Here is a 12,929-nt window from a genome sequence, read left to right as displayed (position 1 = left end):
CCGCGGGGGTCCCGGACGGCCCTCCCCAGCACCCAGGGCACCCCCAGGTAACCCTCCCTCCCCAAGATTTAGTCAGGGGTATATAGTACAAGTCATGGACAGGTCACAGGCCCTGAATTTTTGTTTACTGCCCATGACCTGTCCATGACTTTTACTAAAAATACCCATGACTAAAACATAGCCTTAGTGATGCTACTACGTTTGCTGAAATATTCATGCATTTGTGAAATAAAAGCACTGAACATTTGAATCTTCCTTTGGTATGACTTTCTTCCAAGATGTGTCTCAGAATATAGAGAACCTACAAAACAGTTAATTAAGTTAGCCATTTAGGTACAGCGCAGTCCTTTTCTGTCATCAATTTATTGCATGACTATATGACTTTACATGTCCTTGACACTGAGTAGATGCGCCGCACTGCTGTACTATGTTACAAATTGCTTTGAAATAATGAGATAGTTACTGTCATCACTGATAATGCTTTGGCACTATTTTCTCATTGTTAAAAACCTTGTTTTTCTTTTTTGACAAATATTTCTATGATCTTAAAGTCTTTAACCCCATTTTCAGTCACGTTTAATCGTATGGCTGGACAATGGGAATGACATTATGTTCTGCTTCTCTTGTCCTTCATATTCTGCTATTGTCACTTCTGCATTTAGGTTCAAAAGTAATTTCCCTCCCTCGCCCTGTGTTATATGTGCCAATAACACTTGGTCCCAACAAGTTCTGTTATTACCAGGGATCCTACAAATCCATTTTCCGCAGAAAAACGTGGAATTTGTGTTTTTACAGAGAATCTTTAGCTTTTACATTTTGTGAAAAAACAAAAACATATATTAACTATTGTGACATTCCCCTGGTGTTATCTGGACCAGTGATCTGCTAGGTCACTCCAATCCTGGACTCTGGGAGCCAGCCTTACCCTGCTCTGCTGTGAGAACCCCCACTCCCGGGATGTTCATAGAATCATAGAATATCAGGGTTGGAAGGGACCTCAGGAGGTCATCTAATCCAACCCCCTGCTCAAAAGCAGGACCAATCCCCAATTAAATCATACATGCAGAGCCTCTAGCATGTAAGCTGCTCCCAGCTATGTGAGTGGACACTTTTGGCCAGCCGCTGCTTGGATTGTGAAACCGAATGACATTAGCCAATGTCTCTGGTTCCAGACACAACCCTAGCAATCTCCGTCTTGCAGTGTCCAGTTATGCCCCCTGGACACTGCAAGCTTATATGAGTTTGTCAATTTAACAAAGAAATTTATATGTACCAAGCTTGTTATCCCAAGGGGAGTCTCTGACACTCTTCAAACCAAACACACTGCTTCAGGTGGAATAAACAAACAAATGTATTAACTACAAAGATAGATTTTAAGTAATTATAAATCAGAGCACAAGAAGTCAGATTTGGTCAAATAAAATAAAAGCAAAACGCATTCTAAGCTGATCTTAACACTTTCAGTGCCCTTACAAACTTAGATGCTTCTCACCACAGGCTGGCTGATTGCCCTTCAGACAGGCTCTCCCCTTTGATCAGTGCTTCAGTCGCTTGGTGGTGATGTCTGTAGATGGAGGTGGAAGAGAGAGGAAGAGCACGGCAAACGTCTCTCCCTTTTATGGTGTTCTTTCTTCCCTCTTGGCTTTGCGCCCCCCTCTTCAGAGTCAGGTGAACATTACCTTATCATAATCCCAAACTGACCAAAGGAAGGGGGGTGACTCCCTGAGCGTATAACAGATTCTTTTGTTGCTGCCTAGGCCAGTCTCCTTTGTTCCTGTGAGGCTGGGCTTGGTTTGTCCCATACATGCCCTGATGAGGTGTGAACTGCCCCTCTGTTCTTGGAGAGCTTTTGCTTGGGCTTGTTTTAAGCCATGAAGACACATTTTCAGCCTCATAACTACATACATGAAATTACAACCTATAACATTACATTACTATAACAATAATGCTCAGTGCATTATGAGCCTTCCGAATATAAGAAACCGTACTGGGTCAGACCAAAGGTCCATCCAGTCCAGTATCCTGTCTGCCGACAGTGGCCAATGCCAGGTGCCCCAGAGGGAGAGAACCTAACAGGTAATGATCAAGTGATCTCTCTCCTGCCATCCACCTCCACTCTCTGACAGAGGCTAGGGACACCATTCCTTACCCATCCTGGCTAATAGCTAATGGACTTAACCTCCATGAATTTTTCCAGTTCTCTTTTAAACCCTGTTTTAGTCCTAGGCTTCACAACCTTCTCAGGCAAGGAGTTTCACAGGTTGACTGTGCGCTGAGTGAAGAAGAACTTCCTTTTATTTGTTTTAAACCTGCTACCCATTAATTTCATTTGGTGGCCCCTAGTTCTTATATTATGGGAACAAGTAAATAACTTTTCCTTATTCACTTTCTCCACACCACTCATGATTTTGTAGAACCTCTATCATATCCCCCCAGTCTCCTCTTTTCCAAGCTAAAAAGTCGTAGCCTCTTTAATCTCTCCTCATGGGACCCATTCCAAACCCCTAATCATTTTAGTTGTCCTTTTCTGAACCTTTTCTAATTCCAGTGTATCTTTTTTGAGATGAGGGGACCACATCTGTATGCAGTATTCAAGATGTGGGTGTACCATGGATTTATATAAGGGCAATAAGATATTCTCCATCTCTTTTTTAATGATTCCTAACATCCCATTTTCTTTTTTGACTGCTGCTTCACACTGCGTGGACGTCTTCAGAGAACTATCCACGATGACTCCGAGATCTTTCTCCTGATTAGTTGTAGCTAAATTAGCCCCCATCATATCGTATGTATAGTTGGGGTTATTTTTTCCAGTGTGCATTACTTTATCCACATTAAATTTCATTTGCCATTTTGTTGCCCAATCACTTAGTTTTGTGAGATCTTTTTGAAGTTCTTCACAGTCTGCTTTGGTCTTGACTACTTGAACAGTTTAGTATCATCTGCAAACTTTGCCACCTCACTGTTTACCCCTTTCTCCAGATCATTTATGAATAAGTTGAATAGGATGGTCCTAGGACTGACCCTTGGGGAACACCACTAGTTACCCCTCTCCATTCTGAAAATTTACCATTTATTCCTACTCTTTGTTCCCTGTCTTTTAACCAGTTCTCAGTCCGTGAAAGGATCTTCCCTCTTATCCCATGACATGTTAATTTACATAAGAGCCTTTGGTGAAGGACCTTGTCACAGGCTTTCTGGAAATCTAAGTACACTATGTCCATTGGATCCTCCTTGTCCACATGTTTGTTGACCCCCTCAAAGAACTCTAATAGATTAGTAAGACATGATCTCCCTTTACAGAAACCATGTTGACTTTTGCGCAACAATTTATCTTCTTCTATGTGTCTGACAATTTTATTCTTTACTATTGTTTCAACTAATTTGCCCGGTACTGACTTCAGATTTACCGGTCTGTAATTGCCAGGATCACCTCTAGAGCCCTTCTTAAATATTGGCATTACATTAGCTATCTTCCAGTCATTGGGTACAGTAGCTGATTTAAAGGAGAAGTTACAAACCATAGTTAATAGTTCCGCAACTTCACATTTGAGTTCTTTCAGAACTCTTGGGTGAATGCCATCTGGTCCCGATGACTTGTTACTGTTAAGTTTCTCAATTAGTTCCAAACCCTCCTCTAGTGACACTTCAATCTGTGACAATTCCTCAGATTTGTCACCTACAAAAGATGGCTCAGGTTTGGGAATCTCCCTAACATCCTCAGCCATGAAGACTGAAGCAAAGAATTCATTTAGTTTCTCTGTGATGACTTTATCGTCTTTACGTGTTCCTTTTGTATCTCGATCGTCCAGGGGCCCCACTGGTTGTTTAGAAGGCTTCCTGCTTCTGATGTACTTAAAAAACATTTTGTTATTACCTTTTGAGTTTTTGGCTAGCTGTTCTTCAAACTCCTTTTTGGCTTTTCTTATTACATTTTTACATTTAATTTGGCAGTGTTTATGCTCCTTTCTATTTAGCTCACTAGGATTTGACTTCCACTTTTTAAAAGATGCCTTTTTATCTCTCACTGATTCTTTTACATGGTTGTTAAGCCATGATGGCTCTTCTTTAGTTCTTTTACTGTGTTTTTAATTTGGGGTATACATTTCAGTTGAGTGTCTATTATGGTGTCTTTGAAAAGTGTCCATGCAGCTTGCAGGGATTTCATTCTCATCACTGTACCTTTTAATTTCTGTTTAACTAACCTCCTCATTTTTGCAAAGTTCCCCTTTCTGAAATTAAATGCCACAGTGTTGGGCTGTTGAGGTGTTCTTCCCACCGCAGGAATGTTAAATGTTATTATATTATGGTCACTATTTCCAAGCGGTCCTGTTATAGTTACCTCTTGGACCAGATTCTGCACTCCACTCAGGACTAGATCGAGAGTTGCCTCTCCGCTTGTTCATGTACCATTTGCTCAAAAAAGCAGTCATTTAAAGTATCAAGAAATTTTGTCTCTGCATTTCGTCCTGAGGTGCCATGTACCCAGTCAATAGGGGGATAATTGAAATCCCCCACTATTATTGAGTTCTTTATTTTGATAGCCTCTCTAATCTCCCTTAATCATTTTATCGTCACTATCACTGTCCTGGTCAGATGGTCGATAATAGAACCCTACTGTTATATTCTTATTAGAGCATGGAATTACTATCCATAGAGATTCTATGGAGCATGTGGATTCATTTAAGATTTTTATTTCATTTGATCTACATTTTCTTTCACATATAGTGCCACTTCCCCCCCTCCCCCACACGACCTGTTCTGTCCTTCCGATATATTTTGTACCCCGGAATGATTGTGTCCCATTGATTGTCCTCACTCCACCAGGTTTCTGTGATGCCTATTATATCAATATCCTCCTTTAACATGAGGCACTCTAGTTCACCCATCTTATTATTTAGATTTCTAGCATTTGTGTACAAGCACTTTAAAAACTTGTCACTGTTTATTTGTCTGCCCTTTTCTGATGTGTCAGATTCTTTATGTTTCTCATCTGATCTGGCCCATACTTTGTCCTCTTCCATCCTCTCCCCCTGACTAAAACCTAGAGAATCTCTATCAATAGACTGGTTTCAGAGTATCAGCCGTGTTAGTCTATTCGCAAAAAGAAAAGGAGTACTAGTAGCACCTTAGAGACTAACCAATTTATTTGAGCATAAGCTTTCGTGAATGCACTGAATGCATGATGAAGTGAGCTGTAGCTCACGAAAGCTTATGCTCAAATAAATTGGTTAGTCTCTTAGGTGCCACTACTACTCCTTTTCTTTTTATCAATAGACTCTCCTCTAAGAGAAGTCTCTGTCCTATCCACGTGCGCCTCTGCAGCAATTGGCTTCCCCCCATCTTTTAGTTTAAAAACTGCTCTGCAACCTTTTTAATGTTAAGTGCCAGCAGTCTGGATCCACTTTGGTTTAGGTGGAGCCCATCCTTCCTGTATAGGCTCCCCCTATCCCAAATGTTTCCCCAGTTCCTAATAAATCTAAACCCCTCCTTTCTACACCATTGTCTCATCCACGCATTGCGACTCTGAAGCTCTGCCTGCCTACCTGGCCCTGCGCATGGAACTTGAACCATTTCTGAGAATGCCACCATAGAGGTCCTGGACATCGGTCTCTTTCCTAGCAGCCTAAATTTGGCCTCCAGGGCGTCTCTCCTACCCTTCCCTATGTCATTGGTACCTATATGTACCACGACCACTGGCTCCTCCCCAGCACTACACACTGACATGACAAACTTTGCATTAGATACCACACAATCATATTATAAGATGAACGTGGGGGTGCAGGGTGTTCCCCCAAGTTACAGAACGTCACAACTATTTACTAAATTATACTGGAAGTACCAGTGTTATAGTGGGAGATCTAGCTTTGAATGATCTGAGATACTTTGCAGCACCTTAATAGAGACTTACAGAAAAACCTCCGAAGGAGTTTAAAAATGCCCTAAAATTTACTTCCCCTAATTGATATGATTAAAGTGGTGACAGTATCAGGACACTTTGGTTTGCATAAAACAGTAATTAGATGACAGTTCTGTTTCACTAGAACTCCCCAGGGTTTTCATAACTCACCAGCTATTTGTCATACACATGTGAATAAGATGTGGGATAAAATGCCCAATAAGGATAACATTATATCATATGTAGATTATACATAATTTAATTGGCGTCTAAATTTTAGGTAACAGTGTCACTTATTCAATGCATGAAACCTTCCCCCCTTGTGGTTGATATTTGAATACGCTTTAAATTTACATAGCTAAACATACTCCAATAAACTGCTTCCAGTGTATAGAGGTTACTCAATGGCAGATAGGGGTTCATGTTTTAATGCATTTCAAATTTTACTTCAGCCTCCAGATGTGAGTAATTAAAGACATGAAAAGATGCAGAAAGCTTTAAAAATCACCCCTAAAGACTGTGTCATTGAGTTTGGCAAGAAAAAATGTCAGAGTGATGGTAATGTGCTGTTCTGTACTATACACAGCAAGGCTGCAGATTACTTTTGAAGGCAGACAATTGTGGAACACACGGAAAGCTGGCACCATCTTCTTCCACAACTGGCTAATATAAATGATTCTACAGTGGTGGCACAGCAGCTGCTCAAATTCAGTTTCTGAGGAAAAGAGCTCTTTTAAATTATGTGCATAGCTACTATATGCAAATATGTGCTATTTTTATTTATCATCTTTTCTATGGTCCTCATCACCTTAGTATCTAAGTGCCTTACAATCAAATCAGTGTATCTTCAATGCTCCATTCAATTAATCAAATTGACAGATGGACTGAAGCACAGAGTGTAATTACTGTTACCCACATCCTCCCTTTTTCTACCTTTCTGTTATTTTCGCTTGTGTCCAGTCTTAAATAGTTTGGAAGGTCTTTGGGATGGGAACGTGGCACCCTATGCGTCTGTACAGCATCTAGCAGAATGGGGTTTCAAGGCATTATAAATATACAGATAACACCTAGCAATTAAAACTTGGTCATGTTATATGTGTTCATTGGTGAGAAATGATGCAGTATTATTAGGTGCATGCATTTATTAATGCCACAACATCACATATGTAAACCAGTGTGATCCTCTCTTGGTAGCCCAACTTATGCCATGCTATCTTTTTTAAATGTATTTTTCTATTATTGAATTTAGTGGGCAAATGATGCAAAAGTTTTACAGAAATAATTCACCAAATTTATAAAGAAGTACATTATGATTCTTTATACTCTTCCTGTGTTTGCTTTCTACAAATATTCTAGCAAGTGAGTTTACTCACAAGATTGTTCACTGAAACTACACATTTTGAGCTACCACCACAGAACATTAACTAAAAGCAATTTTTAATTAATTTTAAGTATTCACACCAGAAACCAGATTAATCCAATCAGAAAACCTACATGTCCAATCAAAGCAGCTTCAGTTTCAAATACGAAATATTGCATGTGTTAAAGGACTATTTAAAAATTATCTACCATCCAAAAAGTATTTGCAGAACTCAATGAATAAATCATTTTGATAATAAATACATTTGTGCAAATCATGCTCTGTTTGTGGACCATTTTAAAGAGAAAAAAAGGCAAGTTTAATCAAATAAATTATGTGCAACAGAATCAGCACCAAGTATTGTGTTACCAAGGCAACAGAATATAATGCAAAGGGCAAATGCCAGATATATATGATGTGGCTGTGGGGACAAAAGGAAAGCAGCAGCATTGCAGGATTGTTAACCTTAATCTCCACAAAAACATTCTTGCTCACCGAAATTCTCTGAAAGGGATGACACTTTGGGGTCAGGTAAGCAGCATTTTAAAATCAGAGTAATCTATTTTACATTACATCTTCATCTTGTTAAATATAAGTATAAATACCACATTTACCATTTAAACATTTCACATGCAAAAAATCCTGCATTAATACAACTTTAAGGTTACATAATTCAAATAAATGCAAAATTTAAAGTTTCTAGAGAAACATTAAGTTAGCCATATAATGTATGTGGGCCTTAATTCTATAGCAGATGGATTGTGGTGCCTATGATTTCAGTGTGACACCATATGGAAATAAGGGCCTATCTGCACAGATCCAATTACAGGATCTCCTATATTTTGTATTGTATTTATTGTCCAGTAGCACCTAGATGCTAAGATCACAATTTGGCCCCTCTCATGCTAGGCAACATACAAACATAAGGAAAGACAGTCACTATCCTAGAAAGCTTGTCTATATTAAGACAAGACATGAGTGAAAGTAACAAAAAAGGAGGGAATAGGGGAAGATGAAGGTAACAGTAACAGGAGCACATGGTTATACAAACCAGCTATGAGCACAATCTGATTACTTGAAATTATCTAATGAGATTTTAAATTATAAGGTACATAACATATAATAAATACCAGTTCCTAATGTCCATTATCACAAATGTATGTACATATATGTAAATATAGTATTTTCAATTTCTGCTTCTCTTGTTAAAAATGTAATTTGTTTTTTATTTTGTTCTACGTACACCATACAAAATGTGTGAAATGATTGAGCTAACTTTTCTATGTGAACCTTACTTTTTGCATTTCCTGACTTAATGCATTCCACTAAAATAATGTACTTCTTATAAGTCTGTCGACACAGGGAAGGGTTGCAGAATTCCCCTCCACCACCACCATTACTAAAGTACAATTGCACCAGCATAGGTGGGCTACTGTTTAGTTGTTTAACAAGTATAGACTCATGGGGTTAGAAGGGACTGGAAGGGTCTAGGGTAACCCTCTGCAAAGATGCAGGATTTGTTGTGTCAGGCATGTATGGTTCTACAAACTGATCTCTCCAAAGTGGCCTCTTTTGCTCCTTGATAGAACACGCTACAGGAATGCAGATCTTTAACTCTTTCAGGGTCATTAAAGATCAGCCCCTGTTTTGTGAAGGCTTTGGCTAACCCCCTATGCTGGGCTGAGTGGTTAGTCTGCAGTGGTGGCTCTCAGTTAAAACTGATAAGGTTCTCCAATGGGATTACCAATAATGGGGGCAGGGGGGAAATGCTGCAGGGTAGGTTTGCAGAAAATATGGCCTGATGAGGCCACTACCCAAGGTATTCAGAGCTTGCAGTGGGATCCTGCTCTGCTTGTGACTCCTGGGTGCTGAAGGAGTGGGCCAAGCCAGCAGGCGGTGCTCTATGCCAGACGCTCTTCCCCCCTCATTTCTAGCAGCAACTGGCCTCATGGTTCAAAGAGCAAATCTGCTTCTGCTGGGAAGGGCGTAGCCCATCATGGGTGGGGCACGTCGCATAGGTCCCAGTCCAGGCAGGCTGCTCCTCTTCAGGGAAGTGTGCTGGGGCTAGGGCGGCTGAGACTTGGGGTGGCTGGGTCTGCCCATCGCTGGGCGGCTCCTGGGCACGGGGGCCGTGCCACCCCGGCGCTTAGGGGAAGGGGGCCAGAGGCGCTGGGCCTGCCTGCCCTGTGCTTGAGCGGGTTGGGAGAGCACTGGGGGGGGGGGATGCACTGCCCGCCCGCTCTGTGATCTGTGCCCAGCCAACGTCCCCCAGCTTGCCCTGTGCTCAGGAGCCGGGGGCGGGGGGAGCAGCGCGTCGCCAGCCCGGCGCTTGGGCAGGGCTGGTGGCCATGGGGGGCTGGCTCTGGCAGGGGTGGGAGGGGTCCTTGGTCAGGTGGGCAGAGCTGGTAGGGGCCTAGCCTCCCCCAACGGGCAGTTCACTCGCCACCCATGGAGCCCATCTCGGGCTAGGGAGACAGCAGCGCACCCACTGCATGGCACAGCGACACCCAATGGACCCCGGCTCGCTCAGCTGCAGCGCCACTCCAGGACCCGACCCTCGCCCTGGTGAGACACTGCCTCCCCCCTCCAGAGGCACAGCTGGGCAAGGGGGTGGGGCTACCCATGGGGAGACACCCTGCCCTCAGGCGAGGGGGCCGGCAATTCACAACGGGCCCTGCCCTGTCTGGCTCTTGCCTGGCCCCGCCCACGTCTGGCTCTTCAGTGACCCAGCAGGCAATAGTCTGGAAGCTCATTGCTGCGAAGGGAGTGGGAACTGCTTCCTCATAGCCAATCGCAGATAGGAATCGTGGTAATCAGCACAGCCAGCCAATGGGAATGGGGGGAGGGAGGTGCAGAGCCGGTGGTCCCAAATTCAGAGAAGTTGTGAAGATGAAAGCACATTTCTGGGATTCCGGCCCGCTTGGGTGTGTCACAGGGACAGAGGCAGGACTTCACGGAAGTACCTAAACCGGTCCCACCATTAGGAGCCCTGGAAGCAAGGAGTGGCAAATACCTGGGCGGTGCATCGCATAGGCTAGGGAAGGCTGTGCCTCCCCAAACAGCTCAGCGTGGCCCCGCCCATGGTCTTCCCCAAAGCCTCCTCCTGCTTGCCCTTCCCCCTTGGCCCCAGCCCTGGCAGGCTGCTCCTCTTCACCCCGGTGCTCGAATTTGCTACCTGCAGCCGTTACTCATATGTAAGGGATTGTAAAAACCTGCTAGCTGATGCAGCAAATTCCTACAGGTAGCAGTTTCTCATACTCTTGGGTGCAAGAAACTGCTACCTGTAGGAATGTGTTATATGTATTTGCTACCTCTCGCCTATCTTCTGGTACAAAGGTAGTTAATTGTTACAAGTTGCAGTTACTGATACTTAAAGTTGTTCTTATTTGCTGACTTGTCCTAATTTGCTAAAACTTGACAGTAGTGTGAGATGAAAGCATAAAGTCTTCGGCTTCCAAACGATCCTGCCTGGTGTATATATGTATCAATTACCTCTTAATAGAGGATTGTAAAAAATAGAGTGAAGTCTTTAAATATAATTTATTTTGCAGCTTCATTTACTTCTGCCCAAGTGACCTGTGTGTTGGATTCATTTTAGTGGGATGCGGAACATATTGAGGATAATTTAAACTCTTAAACTCTTAATTTCCTTAGGGCTTGCCTTCAGTATTCTTCTATGCTAGTGCAACCTCTGTCCATTACAGATCATCAACTCATCAGGCAGGCACAGGCAGAAATAAACTTGCCCTGTTGCCTTGACTGAGAAAGGTTTCTGATCAAAGGGAGCATAGATTCCAAGCAAGCTTCTTGGGTAATATCTCATTGGAGATGAAAGGGCTTGTTCAGAAAGAGATTTTGAAGTCTGTAGGGTAAAGATGAGCCAGATGGGTTTGTCTCCATGCAGGTATATTTTAGTTTTGGGGGGCGGGGTAGAAAGGAGAGAGAAGTATTTTGGATTTCCTATTTCCCTTACTGAGGGCCATCTGTGCTCACCTGAAATTTTTCCTGGCAGAATCAGTTCCTATCTATTTATTACTGCATCAGAAATGGCTGCCATCACACAGAGGCATTAGTGGTGGTGGAAGTGAAAGAAGGCAAAGAAGTCTTTTCCCTCCCCAAAACACTACCTTGCATGTGGAAGCCATAATGTTGCTACTGCCTAAATATTTACAAACGGGGAGGGGCAGAAGGCACTGGCAGCTATACTGAGCACCCCAGAGAAGCCATGCACTGTGTGGACTATATGCTGCTACACCTATTCTGTACTGGTGAGGGCAACCCTCAGTCCCCAGTGCTCCTGGTGGCCCCAGGGCTTCCCCTGGCTTCCACCAGCACAAACACCCCTCCTAGTACCATTGCTTGAAGATGTATCACCTTCTCCTCCTGGGGGCGGGGAAGAAGAGGAGGGCTGAGGACTCATGAGGGGTGAGACCATTATTAGATTTAACTCATGTTTTTAAATAGTCACACAAATTAAAGTTGGCTAAACAAGCCTACTATGAAGCACTATATCGACATCCTTCTTGGTTTCTTCTTGTAATTTTGCACAACTCTGTTAATGAACCTCTCGAATGCAGTGCATTCATTTTTGGTGGCTTCTCATGTGTCCAGTACTTCCAGTCCTTCATGATATGCTCATGATCAGGCAGAAGGCGACTTCTTTCAGAACACAAAATTCTATTCAATGAGGAAAAAGAATGCCCAAAAGTAGCTATTGTGACTGGGAGTAGATAGAGATGAATTCCTACTTCTCTCACCCCAGGAAACAGCACAAAAATTGGGTAGAACCACTAGTAATGATAAAGAAGTTGAAATCAAATCTTAATTCAATCATCATATGATATTCCACTCTGTGTTCAAATTCTCTATTCTGTCCTGAGCACATGGCAGCCCCATTGCAGGTATTGCCTCACTCCACTCAACTGCTGGTGTTTTATAAGACAGGCATCTGTAAAAGCTATGCAGAGATTAACAGAATCCAGAAGTTGGTATTGTAGAGATGTAAGAATCAAGTCTGTGTACTTCACTTTTTCAGCTGGCTTAACAAACACTTCTTGTCCTCTTCATTTAAGGAGTTAATATAAGTGCCCTAATTAGTCAACTTCTGAACTGAAGTCTTTGCTTCGTTCAGTACATTTTCAATGGATATCTCTCTGATTGATCCAAGTGTAGCTTTCATTGCTGGAGAGATATCTACTATTGTTGTAGCAGATGCATGGATGGCATGGTTTAGTGACCCAAGTGTTTTCAACAACAGATTTACAAGAGAGAATGGCAATTGTCTTCTCTGAACTTAGTAGCAAAAGTAGTCCACCAGCCTCACTACTTAGATATTGTAGATATCTCAGTAGATATTTTCCAAACCCAATAATAATGGTTGCAGTAATTTTAAGACAACAGCCAAGGATCGCTCCTGAGAAAGCCAGTGGGTTTCCCAGATTGGATTAATTTGAACTTCAGTCACAGTGTATCTTCCAAGATGCTCTGTCCTTTTGGACTCTTGCTGAAAAAAAGAGTATAATGAAGACATTAAATTTATAGCTGAAGTAGATGGCCTCTGAAGTGTGTATTGGAGAGATTAGAGTTACACTTTTCTCTGAGTAAAGCTTGTTCTCCACTATGTCTTCCGGAGAAGTTTGCCGGTCCATCAAATGCACAAATAGCCATCTC

General features: G+C 42.4%; 1 protein-coding gene across 2 annotated transcripts in view; it reads left to right on the top strand.

Moving 5' to 3' along the window:
• The window catches only part of MSANTD4 (Myb/SANT DNA binding domain containing 4 with coiled-coils), a 50,194-nt gene that overhangs the window by 17,479 nt on the left and 19,786 nt on the right, over positions 1-12,929 (top strand). The window contains exon 1 of one of the 2 annotated variants that reach the window (XM_075127081.1): positions 7,676-7,790. The exons of the other annotated variant lie outside the window; for it this stretch is intronic. The gene's annotated coding sequence lies outside the window, so the exon portion shown is untranslated. Of the gene's footprint in view, positions 1-7,675; positions 7,791-12,929 lie in introns of those variants that run through there. 2 annotated transcript variants of the gene reach the window in all.

This window comes from Caretta caretta, chromosome 1 (assembly GCF_965140235.1).
Source record: "Caretta caretta isolate rCarCar2 chromosome 1, rCarCar1.hap1, whole genome shotgun sequence".
NCBI classification, from domain to species: Eukaryota; Metazoa; Chordata; order Testudines; family Cheloniidae; genus Caretta; species Caretta caretta.
The sequence above is the reverse complement of the archived record's forward strand: the minus strand, read 5'-3'. Positions and strand labels throughout refer to the sequence as shown.